Here is a 14,651-nt window from a genome sequence, read left to right on the forward strand (position 1 = left end):
GCGCATTATATTACATTTATCTACGTTTAGGGAAAGCTGCCAGCTGTCGCACCATGCATTAATCCTCTGCAGGTCCTCCTGGAGTACGTACGAGTCTTCTGATGTTGCTACTTTCTTGTCGACAACCGTGTCATCTGCAAATAGCCTCACGGAGCTACCGATGTTGTCAACTAAGTCATTTATGTATATTGTAAACAATAAAGGTCCTATCACGCTTCCCTGCGGTACTCCCGAAATTACCTCTACATCTGCAGATTTTGAACCGTTAAGAATGACATGTTGTGTTCTTTCTTCTAGGAAATCCTGAATCCAATCACAAACCTGGTCCGATATTCCGTAAGCTCGTATTTTTTTCACTAAACGTAAGTGCGGAACCGTATCAAAAGCCTTCCTGAAGTCCAGGAATACGGCATCAATCTGCTCGCCAGTGTCTACGGCACTGTGAATTTCTTGGGCAAATAGGGCGAGCTGAGTTTCACATGATCTCTGTTTGCGGAATCCATGTTGGTTATGATGAAGCAGAGGCGGTCGCCGCCGTCCCCACAGCCTGGCTGGCTGGCTGGCTTCACTCGTACTACCAGCTCACCTATCTACAGCATTTCACTGTGTCAGTCACAATGTCCTCCTACATAAACTCAGCTTGATGGAATTGTTGCTGAAAAGTCATTTACGAGCCCGAAAGTTAGGTAATTAGCAGTCTGAATGGGACACTAGACCCACAGCAAGGCGAGTTTACAGTATACAGGATGGTCCATTGATAGTGAGCGGGCCAAATATCTCACGAAATAAGCATCAAACGAAAAAATTACAATGAACACAACTCGTCTAGCTTGAATGAGGAAACCAGATGGCGCTATGGTTGGCCCGCTAGATGGCGCTGCCATAGGTCAAACGGATATCATCTATGTTTTTTTTAAATAGGAACCCCCATTTTTTATTACATATTCTTGTAGTACGTAAAGAAATATGCAGGTTTAGTTAGGCCACTTTTTTCGCTTTGTGATAGATGGCGCTGTAATAGTCACAAACATATGGCTCTCAATTTTAGACGAACTGTTAGTAACAGGTAGGTTTTTTAAATTAAAATACAGGACATAGGTAATTTTGAACATTTTATTTCTGTTGTTCCAATGTGATACATATACCTTTGTGAACTTATCATTTCTGAGAACGCATGCTGTTACAGCGTGATTACCTGCAAATACCACATTAATGCAATAAATGCTCAAAATTATGTCCGTCAACCTCAATGCATTTGGCAATACGTGTAACGACATTCCTCTCAACAGCGAGTAGTTCGCCTTCCGTAATTTTCGCACATGCATTGACAATGCGCTGACGCATGTTGTCAGACGTTCTCGGTGGATCACGGTAGCAAATATCCTTCAACGTTCCCCATAGAAAGAAATCCGTTGCCGTCAGACCCGGTGAACATGCGGGCCATGTTATGGTGCTTCGACGACCAATCCGCCTGTCATGAAATACGCTATTCAATACCGCTTCAACCGCACGCGAGCTATCTGCCGGACATTCATCATGTTGGAAGTACATCGCCATTCTGTCATGCAGTGAAACATCTTGTAGTAACATCGGTAGAACATTACGTAGGAAATCAGCATACATTGCACCATTTAGATTGCCATCGATAAAATGAGGACCAATTATCCTTCTTCCCATAATGCCGCACCATACATTAACCCGCCAAGGTCGCTGTTGTTCCACTTGTCTCAGCCATCGTGGATTTTCCGTTGTCCAATGGTGTATATTAACTCGCTTTTTCGTTACCACTGTTGGTGAATGACTCTTCGTCGCTAAATAGAACGCGTGCAAAAAATCTGTCATCGTCCAATAATTTCTCTTGTGCCCAGTGGCAGAACTGTACGCGACGTTCAAAGTCGTCGCCATACAATTCCTGGTGCATAGAAATATGGTACGGGTGCAATCGATGTTCATGTAGCATTCGAAACACCGACATTTTTGACATTCCCGATTCTCGCGCAATTTGTCTGCTACTGATGTGCGGATTAGCCGAGACAGCAGCTAAAACACCTACTTGGGCATCGTCATTTGTTGCAGGGTGTGGTTGATGTTTCACATGTGGCTGAACACTTCCTGTTTCCCTAAATAACGTAAGTATGCGGCGAACGGTCCGGACACTTGGATGATTTCGTCCAGGGTCGTCCAGGATACCGAGCAGCATACATAGCCCACGGCCGTTGGCCATTTTTATCACAATAGCCATACATTAACACGATATCGACATTTTCCGCAATTGGTAAACGGTCCACTTTAACACGGGTAATGTATCACGAAGCAAATACCGTCCGCACTGGCGGAATGTTACGTGATACCACGTACTTATACGTTTGTGACTGTTACAGCGGCATCTATCACAAAGCGAAAAAAGTGGTCCAACTAAAACATTCATATTTCTTTACTTACTACACGAATATGTAATAAAAATGGGGGTCCTATTAAAAAAAAAAAAAAAAAAAACGCAGATGATATCCGTTTGACCTATGGCAGCAGCATCTAGCGGACCAACCATAGCGCCATCTGGTTTCCCCCTTCAAGCTAGGCAAGTTTCGTTCTTTGCAGTGTTTTGGTTTGACGCTTATTTTGTGAGATATCAAATGGTTCAAATGGCTCTGAGCACTATGGTACTTAACATCTATGGTCATCAGTCCCCTAGAACTTAGAACTTCTTAAACCTAACTAACCTAAGGACATCACACAACAACCAATCATCACGAGGCAGAGAAAATCCTTGACGCCGCCGGGAATCGAACCCGGGCGCAGGAAGCGAGAACGCTACCGCACGACCACGAGCTGCGGACTTGTGAGATATTTGGCGCGGTCATGATATGCAACCTGTTTAGAGTTTCCAGATAGCAAGTCAAAAATTTGACGAAAAAAATTGGAACTGAATTTAAACTTGATGCTGCATTCAACCAGTGTCATATACAGGGTTTTCAAACAGGGCTTAACAACTTGGCTGGCCGCCCTTCCTCCCTACTACCACCGGGAGTCCGCTTCCGTCAACTGCTCCATTCTCTTTCCTTCCGCTTTCCTAAAACCTTCTTGACAACTTGGGGTACAGCACCGCCTTGGCTCCGGCCCCGGACCTGTCTGCTCCGTGTCCTTTGTCAGTTTCCCAAGAATGGTACCCTTTCTCTTGTTTATCGTCGGGCATTTGCTGCTCTATGTGTACAAATGAAGGAGGCCACATCTATTTACACTGATGGCTCAAAAACATCGTTTGGTGTTGGGAGTGCCTGTATTGTTGGCGACACCTCAAATCGATTTCGGCTTCCCGACCAGTGTTCGGTTTATACGGCGGAGCTTTACGCTGCTCTCCAGGCTGTCCAATACATCCGTCGCCATCAGCGGATACAGTATGTTCCTCAGTCTCCAAGCTCTCTACCCTGTCCACCCTCTGGTCCACCGGATTCAGGACTGCCTCCACTTGGTCTACTTAAGGGGCGTGTCTGTGGCGTGCCTCTGGATCCCAGGACATGTTGGTATCTGTGGAAATGAGGCGGCCGATATAGCGGCCAAGGCTGCAGTCTCTCTTCTTCGGCCAGCTATTCGCACGGTTCCCTTCGCCGGTCTACGGAGTGCTTTATGTCGTCCTGTTGCTCCTTTAAGGCACGCACATTGGTCGACACTTCCCCATAATAAATTGCGGGATATGAAAGCTCTTCCCCGTGCTTGGACCTGTTCCTCCCGAACTCGTCGTCGGGAGGAGGTAATTTTAACTAGACTCCGGATAGGGCACTGTCTTTTTAGCCATCGACATCTTTCAAGTGGCGATCCTCCCCCACTATGTCCCCACTGCTCTGAACTGTGGACGGTGAGACACCTTTTACTTGAGTGCCCCTATTTTACTCAGTTACGCGCCCGTCTACAGCTGTCGCCCGATATATCTTCCATTTTAGCAGATGACACACGATCAGCCGATCGTGTTCTTGAGTTTATTAGAGCCAGTGAGATGACGTCAGTCATTTGAAGCTCTTTTTGGGGACAAATAACCCCCTTCTATAGTGGTTTTTTAAGCTTTCCTTCTGTTTCTGGTTTCCCCACTTTTCTGAATTTTGCTCCCATTGCTGCTGGTTTGCCGTTTCGTTTTTTAGCTTTCCCTAAGTCACAGACCGCGCGCTAATGACCGTAGCAGTTTTGCGCCCTAAAAACCATAACAAAAAACTTTCAAAATTCATATAAATTAATTGATAGTACCTACAGGAGTGAGTGTAGTATCAATTTGTAGGGAAATACCTCAGGTTTTGTCTCCCATAGTTCGCTAGTGCCGAATCGTACCGTAAGCAGCGCTAGCGGCAGTTGCGTTATAGATGGCTGCCTTCACTGGACCCGAGCGTGCTAGCTGTGTGGTTTGGTTTAAAGAAAAGAAGTCGGCGAAAATAGTTTAGCGGAATTTCCGTACCAAGCACGCTAAAGATCCTCCTAGTAGGCCTACAGTTTATGAGTTTTGTAGAAACAGGGTGTTTAGTAAGACATGGGAACTCACCAGGTCGTCCAAGCACATCTGACGACGTCGTTGAGCGAATGAGACAACGTTTTGTCAACAGACCTACGAAATCGACCCGGCGTGCATCTCGCGAACTGCAGATCCCACATACGACTGTTTGGCGTGTGTTGAGAAACCGTTTGCATTTGAAACCGTACAGACTGACGATCGTACAAGCAATAAAAGACACTGATGAAATGGCTCGCAAGAACTTTTGAGCAGATACGTTAAATCGATTACATGAGGATTAACATTTCTTGGACAATATTATCTTTTCTGACAAGTCGACTTTTCAGTTACGTGGCAAGGTTAACACACAGAACTGTAGGATTTGAGGCAGTGGAAATACGCATCAAACATTGCAGCATGTTCGTGATAGCCCTAAACTGAATGATTTTTGTGCATTGAGCAAGAACAAAGTTTACAGCCCTTTTTTTTCGCGACAGAACCACCAATGAGATAGTGTATCTGGATATCTTACAATATTTTTTCATACCAGAGGTCGATAAGGATGACCAAGAACGAAATGTTTACTTCGTGCAAGATGCAGCATCCCACTGCCTGGCTTAAGTCCGGGGTTTTCTCAGTGAAAGCTTTCCAGGTCAATGGATTGGCCGTGATGCACCAACTGCATGGCCCCCACGTTCCCCAGACCTGACACCATTCTACTTTTTTAAATGGGGATTCACCAAGGATATCGTGTTTGCACTTCCTGTGCCGGCTTCTCTACCTGAACTTAGAGCAAGAATTTACGCCACCACTGGGCAAGTTACACTTACAATGCTACAGCGAGTTTAGGAAGAAATTGTCTTCCGATGGGATGTGTGGAGGATATCCAGCGAAAGCCACATACAACATCTCTAGCTGAAGGTAAAAAACTTGATGTGCTTCTATACAAAATAACACTAAACGCAGCTCTATACCTTCTTTCAAAAAATTTATATGAATTTTTAAAGTTGTAAAGTTCTTTTTGAAATACCCTATACAAAGCTACGTTTACATGGACCATATTTTTTTAGCTACACTGTCTGATAGAAAGTATCCTTACATGCATTAGTGGACATCAACAAGGGTTTTGCCCACCCTTCGCCTTTCTGACAATTTGAATTCTATGGGGACATTCTCAATGAGGTCTCTGAATCTCTGTTGAGGAATGACAGCACATTACTCGTCAAGAAACCACAGAAGGTAGTGACTCAGTTTAGTCACATTTTCACTTCGAATCATTGGAAACCTCGGGGAGAGACCCATAATTAAGTTAACGTATTTTTCCCATTTTCATTCAATAATCCATGGAACACTGTTCTAGGGTAGCTTATCTTTAAGAAAGAAAGGTTTCATTGCTCAATAATGTACTGTAGGAATATGTGGTGCTTAGCCATGATCATCTTTTAGACATCTGTTAAGGACTTGGGCATTCTGACTACTGCTTCACAGCATATTTATTGCTCCTGAAGTGTGTTGTAAATAACCTAATTTAGTCCAAAAGGAACAATTATGTACACAATTACAATACTAGAAGAAATAATGAATTTCATGATTCAACATTCGGGTTGCCTTCAGCACAAAAACTCGCGCAGAATGCTGTCACGAACAGTTTTGATCACACACTTGTGAGTGGTTAGCAAGTAGCTGTATGAGGTGTGGCTAGAAAAAAACCGGACTAGTACTGGTGAAACAATAAAACGAATGCAATAAGGCTGGAAGTCGCGTGGCCTGTCACGTGACTCTCGCTCCGCCTACTGCTCGAGTCTCATCTGCCTCCTGCACTCAGTCTGCCCGTGGCGTCTGTTTTAAGTAGTTGACGTTTTGTCTGTGCGTCGGAAAATGTTGAGTGTACAGAAAGAACAGCGTGTTAACATCAAATTTTGTTTCAAACTAGGAAAATCTGCAAGTGAAACGTTTGTAATGTTACAAGTGTACGGCGATGATTGTTTATCGCGAACACAAGTGATTGAGTGGTTTAAACGATTTAAAGATGGCCGCGAAGACACCAGTGATGACACTCGCACTGGCAGACCATTGTCAGCAAAAACTGATGCAAACATTGAAAAAATCGGTAAACTTGTTCGACAAGATCGCCGTTTAACAATCAGAGCAGTGTCTGAGTTAACAGGAGTTGACAAGGAAACTTGTCGAACAAGTTTACCGATTTTTTCAATGTTTGCATCAGTTTTTGCTGACAATGGTCTGCCAGTGCGAGTGTTATCACTGGTGTCTTCGCGGCCATCTTTAAATCGTTTAAACCACTCAAACACTTGTGTTCGCGATAAACAATCATCGCCGTACACTTGTTGTAACACTACAAACGTTTCACTGCAGATTTTCCTAGTTTGAAACAAAATTTGATGTTAAGACGCTGTTCTTTTTGTACACTCAACATTTTCCGACGCACAGACAAAACGTCAACTACTTAAAACAGACGCCACGGGCAGACTGAGTGCAGGAGGCAGATGAGACTCGAGCAGTAGGCGGAGCGAGAGTCACGTGACAGGCCACGCGACTTCCAGCCTTATTGCATTCGTTTTATTGTTTCACCAGTACTAGTCCGGTTTTTTTCTAGCCACACCTCGTATTTATGCTGGGTGTTAAAAATGTGTCTAATACTTTGGGAGGTGGTAGTGCTCATCGAGACAAGATAAATAAGTCCAATAAATATGGGTCCTGAAAGGCATACTTTCCGAGATAAACACGTGTTTACAGGAAGAACTTCACGACGCTTGGTAGCGGATATGAGTACAGACGTCGCATTGACTCTCCTTCAATGTTTTGGCACGGTATTATGATGTTTTATAGTACTCTACCTACCATTAGTTGGTTTGCAGTCAGTTATGTGATCCGAGTCGTGTTGTAGGCTACGTTAGTTTTCATTGTATTTGCGTGACTTATTGTACGGCACCGTCAACCCTCGGTACTGATCATGGTGTTTTACCTTCTTCCAAATGCGGATTGTTGTCTTATGGTTCGGGGAGTAAGGGGCCAAACTAGATGATCGTCAGTCCCCGGATTCACTTGTGTGTTTACTGTTATTACGCTATTTGTACGTACAAATGGTGTAGTAGATTTACATTTTCTCTCTTCCGCCACTTATAAGCAATGGAAGTACACTCCTGGAAATGGAAAAAAGAACACATTGACACCGGTGTGTCAGACCCACGATACTTGCTCCGGACACTGCGAGAGGGCTGTACAAGCAATGATCACACGCACGGCACAGCGGACACACCAGGAACCGCGGTGTTGGCCGTCGAATGGCGCTAGCTGCGCAGCATTTGTGCACCGCCGCCGTCAGTGCCAGCCAGTTTGCCGTGGCATACGGAGCTCCATCGCAGTCTTTAACACTGGTAGCATGCCGCGACAGCGTGGACGTGAACCGTATGTGCAGTTGACGGACTTTGAGCGAGGGCGTATAGTGGGCATGCGGGAGGCCGGGTGGACGTACCACCGAATTGCTCAATTGGGGCGTGAGGTCTCCACAGTACATCGATGTTGTCGCCAGTGGTCGGCGGGAGGTGCACGTGCCCGTCGACCTGGGACCGGACCGCAGCGACGCACGGATGCACGCCAAGACCGTAGGACCCTACGCAGTGCCGTAGGGGACCGCACCGCCACTTCCCAGCAAATTAGGGACACTGTTGCTCCTGGGGTATCGGCGAGGACCATTCGCAACCGTCTCCATGAAGCTGGGCTACGGTCCCGCACACCGTTAGGCCGTCTTCCGCTCACGCCCCAAAATCGTGCAGCCCGCCTGCAGTGGTGTCGCGACAGGCGTGAATGGAGGGACGAATGGAGACGTGTCGTCTTCAGCGATGAGAGTCGCTTCTGCCTTGGTGCCAATGATGGTCGTATGCGTGTTTGGCGCCGTGCAGGTGAGAGCCACAATCAGGACTGCATACGACCGAGGCACACAGGGCCAACACCCGGCATCATGGTGTGGGGAGCGATCTCCTACACTGGCCGTACACCACTGGTGATCGTCGAGGGGACACTGAATAGTGCACGGTACATCCAAACCGTCATCGAACCCATCGCTCTACCATTCCTAGACCGGCAAGGGAACTTGCTGTTCCAACAGGACAATGCACGTCCGCATGTATCCCGTGCCACCCAACGTGCTCTAGAAGGTGTAAGTCAACTACCCTGGCCAGCAAGATCTCCGGATCTGTCCCCCATCGAGCATGTTTGGGACTGGATGAAGCGTCGTCTCACGCGGTCTGCACGTCCAGCACGAACGCTGGTCCAACTGAGGCGCCAGGTGGAAATGGCATGGCAAGCCGTTCCACAGGACTACATCCAGCATCTCTACGATCGTCTCCATGGGAGAATAGCAGCCTGCATTGCTGCGAAAGGTGGATATACACTGTACTAGTGCCGACATTGTGCATGCTCTGTTGCCTGTGTCTATGTGCCTGTGGTTCTGTCAGTGTGATCATGTGATGTATCTGACCCTAGGAATGTGTCAATAAAGTTTCCCCTTCCTGGGACAATGAATTCACGGTGTTCTTATTTCAATTTCCAGGAGTGTATACTACTCGACAAGTGAAAGGCGAATATGATATTCTGCTATGGTTTTGCAAATGGACGTAGCCTGCGAGCCCGTGCGCTCTACGCTGAGAAATATTCACAGCGCAGAGTGCCCTCTGACGAGCCGTTCGGCCGACCTTTCCAGCGTCTGAGGGACGCAGGTACCTTTGCACCTCGGAAGACTGACAGTAGAGAGTCCGCAGATCTGATATACAGGAGCCTGTGCTATGATCGGTGGAAGAAAGCCCTGGGGCCAGTGTGCGACGATTAGCAGCTGCAGAAGGCGTGCCTCACTCTTCATGTACAACTGCTGCACCCATATCGTCTACAGCGCGTTCAGGCCCTAAGGCCACGGGTCATCATGGCAGACGGCAAATGGCTGTTACAGAAATGTGCCGCACATCCACTGTTCACCGAGGAGATGGGGCTGACAAGAGATAGTGTTATTAATTTTCACAACCAGCAGGTATGGGCAGATGTAAATCTGCAAGTAATTCAGAAAAGAGGGCACCAACACCGATTCTCAATCAACGTATGGGAATGCGTACTTGGTAATACACTCCTGGAAATTGAAATAAGAACACCGTGAATTCATTGTCCCAGGAAGGGGAAACTTTATTGACACATTCCTGGGGTCAGATACATCACATGATCACACTGACAGAACCACAGGCACATAGACACAGGCAACAGAGCATGCGCAATGTCGGCACTAGTACAGTGTATATCCACCTTTTGCAGCAATGCAGGCTGCTATTCTCCCATGGAGACGATCGTAGAGATGCTGGATGTAGTCCTGTGGAACGGCTTGCCATGCCATTTCCACCTGGCGCCTCAGTTGGACCAGCATTCATGCTGGACGTGCAGACCGCGTGAGACGACGCATCATCCAGTCCCAAACATGCTCAATGGGGGACAGATCCGGAGATCTTGCTGGCCAGGGTAGTTGACTTACACCTTCTAGAGCACGTTGGGTGGCACGGGATACATGCGGACGTGCATTGTCCTGTTGGAACAGCAAGTTCCCTTGCCGGTCTAGGAATGGTAGAACGATGGGTTCGACGACGGTTTGGATGTACCGTGCACTGTTCAGTGTCCCCTCGACGATCACCAGTGGTGTACTGCCAGTGTAGGAGATCGCTCCCCACACCATGATGCCGGGTGTTGGCCCTGTGTGCCTCGGTCGTATGCAGTCCTGATTGTGGCGCTCACCTGCACGGCGCCAAACACGCATACGACCATCATTGGCACCAAGGCAGAAGCGACTCTCATCGCTGAAGACGACACGTCTCCATTCGTCCCTCCATTCACGCCTGTCGCGACACCACTGGAGGCGGGCTGCACGATGTTGGGGCGTGAGCGGAAGACGGCCTAACGGTGTGCGGGACCGTAGCCCAGCTTCATGGAGACGGTTGCGAATGGTCCTCGCCGATACCCCAAGAGCAACAGTGTCCCTAATTTGCTGGGAAGTGGCGGTGCGGTCCCCTACGGCACTGCGTAGGATCCTACGGTCTTGGCGTGCATCCGTGCGTCGCTGCGGTCCGGTCCCAGGTCGACGGGCACGTGCACCTTCCGCCGACCACTGGCGACAACATCGATGTACTGTGGAGACCTCACGCCCCACGCGTTGAGCAATTCGGCGGTACGTCCACCCGGCCTCCCGCATGCCCACTATACGCCCTCGCTCAAAGTCCGTCAACTGCACATACGGTTCACGTCCACGCTGTCGCGGCATGCTACCAGTGTTAAAGACTGCGATGGAGCTCCGTATGCCACGGCAAACTGGCTGACACTGACGGCGGCGGTGCACAAATGCTGCGCAGCTAGCGCCATTCGACGGCCAACACCGCGGTTCCTGGTGTGTCCGCTGTGCCGTGCGTGTGATCATTGCTTGTACAGCCCTCTCGCAGTGTCCGGAGCAAGTATGGTGGGTCTGACACACCGGTGTCAATGTGTTCTTTTTTCCATTTCCAGGAGTGTAGATTAATAGGGCCATGCCGGGGTGCACCATGTGGACTTTCTCATTAAGGTATTGCCTAAGTTGCTGGAGGCTGTGCCACGGCAGCAACGAATACAAATGTAGTTCACGCATGATGGAGCTCCAGCACACTTTCGTTACAAAGTGCGCGAACATCTGACCCAGACATTACAGCACCTCCGGATTGGTCGAAAGGTGGTGGGGGGAGGGGGACATGTTGGCCTGCTCCTTTCCCCCATCTCAGTCCACTAGACTTTTGACTATGGGGATACTTGAAGGAATTGGCTATGCCACACCAATCAACGATGTGCGGACGCTACAGTGCCGCGTCTTTATTGCGTGTCCGTTGGTGCAACAGCAACGGAGTATACGTTGAAGGGTGATTCATTCCTAATGCCGGAGTCGGGGGGGGGGGGGGTTGCATTGTCATAAATGGACGCCCTCTTGTAAACAAGTGTTTATCGCAGGAAGTATGCATTTCCGGACCCGTGTTTATTGGACTTATTTTTCTTATTTTGATGAATAGTACTACCTCTCGAAGTATCCGACATTTATTTTGAACACCTTGTAAATGAACTGTAACATTAATTTAAAATAAAAAAAGCACTTCGTCTTCAGGCCACGAGTGGCGTACCGGACCATCAAACCGCCGTGTCATCCTCAGAGGAGGATGCGGATAGGAGGGGCGTGGGGTCAGCACACCGGTCTCCCGGTCGTTATGATGGTATTCTTGACCGAAGCCGCTACTATTCGGTCTAGTAGCTCCTCAATTGGCATCTCGAGGCTGAGTGCACCCCGAAAAATGGCAACAGCGCATGGCGGCCTGGATGGTTACCCATCCAACTGCCAACCATGCCCGACAGCGCTTAACTTCGGTGATCTCACGGGAACCGGTATATCCACTGCGGCAAGGCCGTTGCATTAATTTAAAATGATTCGTCTCAAATATTTCAGTTAATTGTCCAAGTCATCCATGGAACATAAAGCTGACGGTTCAAATGGCTCTGAGCACTATGGGGCTCAACTACTGAGGTCATCAGTCCCCTAGAACTTAGAACTACTTAAACCTAACCAACCTAAGGACATCACACACATCCATGCCCGAGGCAGGATTCGAACCTGCGACCGTAGCGGTCGCGCGGTTCCAGACTGTAGCACCTAGAACCGCTCGGCCACCAGCGGTCGGCCATAAAGCTGAGTAACTGACCTTACTGCTGCTTTCTTGTGTCTTTACCCGTCCTTACTTGTCCCATTACAACGTCTACACGTACTTACAAGCAGCGACCGAACGTTTCACGTCGTTCACCAGAGCATACTGAACGGAGCAAGGAAACAGTCGAATATTAACAGGTGAAATGTGATTTCCTTCGTCGCTCGGTGAAGCTCCTATCGCAGTTACTCTCACGTATCACCAACTCTTTTTTACTGTATACGGAGCGTGAGACAAATTATGCGACGTATTGTTCCGCGGAGTCACTCAAAAGAATTCACTGGCAGACTTTGATTAATCCTCTGCATTGCTACACTTACAAAATAAAAGTAAATAAGCGTCGTGGGCCCCGCTTTGACCCTGGAGACATGTTTAAAGCTGGCAACAAATGAAGCACTGTCGCTGTCTGACTACTTTGGTAAACATTCCGAAATCCGACTACAGGACTGGAAAATTTATAAAGTAACTCTGGAACGATCAGGGTGACGTTTCGCGTTTTCAGCACAAGGACTCTTGTATTCAAGTGTCATGATTTGTTTTTAACCCATGTGGGCGCTTCATGCCACATTTACACAGGTTATATTTTTTTGTTTGTTGGTGCCTATTTGTTCATACACCACATGGCCCAGACTCCAGGGATTTGAGCTGAGCTTTAGCTAACTCTTACTTTTGTAAGTGTCATAATTTCTGCCTGTGCTCTCTGGTATTACAAGAGGACTTTTACTTAAACGCAAGCTTTATCATCATTTTGTGATTCTAGGTACGGACAAGTGGGCATCCTGCTCAGCTTGATTTATACAGGGTGTCTTAAAAAGAACGACCCGATTTTAAATAGAATTATTTATTAGGAAGAATGGCTTAACAGCAACAAATTGCATGCTAAATTACTTAGAAAAGACAGAAATTTATAAAAGTCCATCATACAGGGTGTTTCAAAAATGACCGGTATATTTGAAACGGCAATAAAAACTAAACGAGCAGCGATAGAAATACACCGTTTGTTGCAATATGCTTGGGACAGCAGTACATTTTCAGGCGGACAAACTTTCGACATTACAGTAGTTACAATTTTCAACAACAGATGGCGCTCCAAGTGATGTGAAAGATATAGAAGACAACGCAGTCTGTGGGTGCGCCATTCTGTACGTCGTCTTTCTGCTGTAAGCGTGTGCTGTTCACAACGTGCAAGTGTGCTGCAGACAACATGGTTTATTCCTTAGAACAGAGGATTTTTCTGGTGTTGGAATTCCACTGCCTAGAACACAGTGTTGTTGCAACAAGACGAAGTTTTCAACGGAGGTTTAATGTAACCAAAGGACCGAAAAGCGATACAATAAAGGATCTGTTTGAAAAATTTCAACGGACTGGGAACGTGACGGATTAACGTGCTGGAAAGGTAGGGCGACCGTGTACGGCAACCACAGAGGGCAACGCGCAGCTAGTGCAGCAGGTGATCCAACAGCGGCCTCGGGTTTCCGTTCGCCGTGTTGCAGCTGCGGTCCAAATGACCCCAACGTCCACGTATTGTCTCGTGCGCCAGAGTTTACACCTCTATCCGTACAAAATTCAAACGCGGCAACCCCTCAGCGCCGCTACCATTGCTGCACGAGAGACATTCGCTAACGATATAGTGCACAGGATTGATGACGGCGATATGCATGTGGGCAGCATTTGGTTTACTGACGAAGCTTATTTTTACCTGGACGGCTTCGTCAATAAACAGAACTGGCGCATATGGGGAGCCGAAAAGTCCCATGTTGCAGTCCCATCGTCCCTGCATCCTCAAAAAGTACTGGTCTGGGCCGCCATTTCTTCCAAAGGAATCATTGGCCCATTTTTTAGATCCGAAACGATTACTGCATCACGCTATCTGGACATTCTTCGTGAATTTGTGGCGGTACAAACTGCCTTAGACGACACTGCGAACACCTCGTGGTTTATGCAAGATGGTGCCCGGCCACATCGCACGGCCGACGTCTTTAATTTCCTGAATGAATATTTCGATGATCGTGTGATTGCTTTGGGCTATCCGAAACATACAGGAGGCGGCGTGAATTGGCCTCCCTATTCGCCAGACATGAACCCCTGTGACTTCTTTCTGTGGGGACACTTGAAAGACCAGGTGTACCGCCAGAATCCAGAAACAATTGAACAGCTGAAGCAGTACATCTCATCTGCATGTGAAGCCATTCCGCCAGACACGTTGTCAAAGGTTTCGGGTAATTTCATTCAGAGACTACGCCATATTATTGCTACGCATGGTGGATATGTGGAAAATATCGTACTATAGAGTTTCCCAGACCGCAGCGCCATCTGTTGTTGAAAATTGTAACTACTGTAATTTCGAAAGTTTGTCCGCCTGAAAATGTACTGTTGTGCCAAGCATATTGCAACAAACGGTGTATTTCTATCGC

The 14,651-nt window shown here is 47.6% G+C and overlaps 1 protein-coding gene and 1 pseudogene across 1 annotated transcript in view; both read right to left on the minus strand.

Annotated features, from left to right (window-relative positions):
* LOC124787671 (proton channel OtopLc) overlaps positions 1-14,651 on the minus strand; it is a 700,713-nt gene that overhangs the window by 328,253 nt on the left and 357,809 nt on the right. The window lies entirely within an intron of this gene.
* Positions 11,831-11,948, minus strand: LOC124790337 (annotated as a pseudogene).

This window comes from Schistocerca piceifrons, chromosome 3 (assembly GCF_021461385.2).
Source record: "Schistocerca piceifrons isolate TAMUIC-IGC-003096 chromosome 3, iqSchPice1.1, whole genome shotgun sequence".
Lineage (NCBI taxonomy): Eukaryota > Metazoa > Arthropoda > Insecta > Orthoptera > Acrididae > Schistocerca > Schistocerca piceifrons.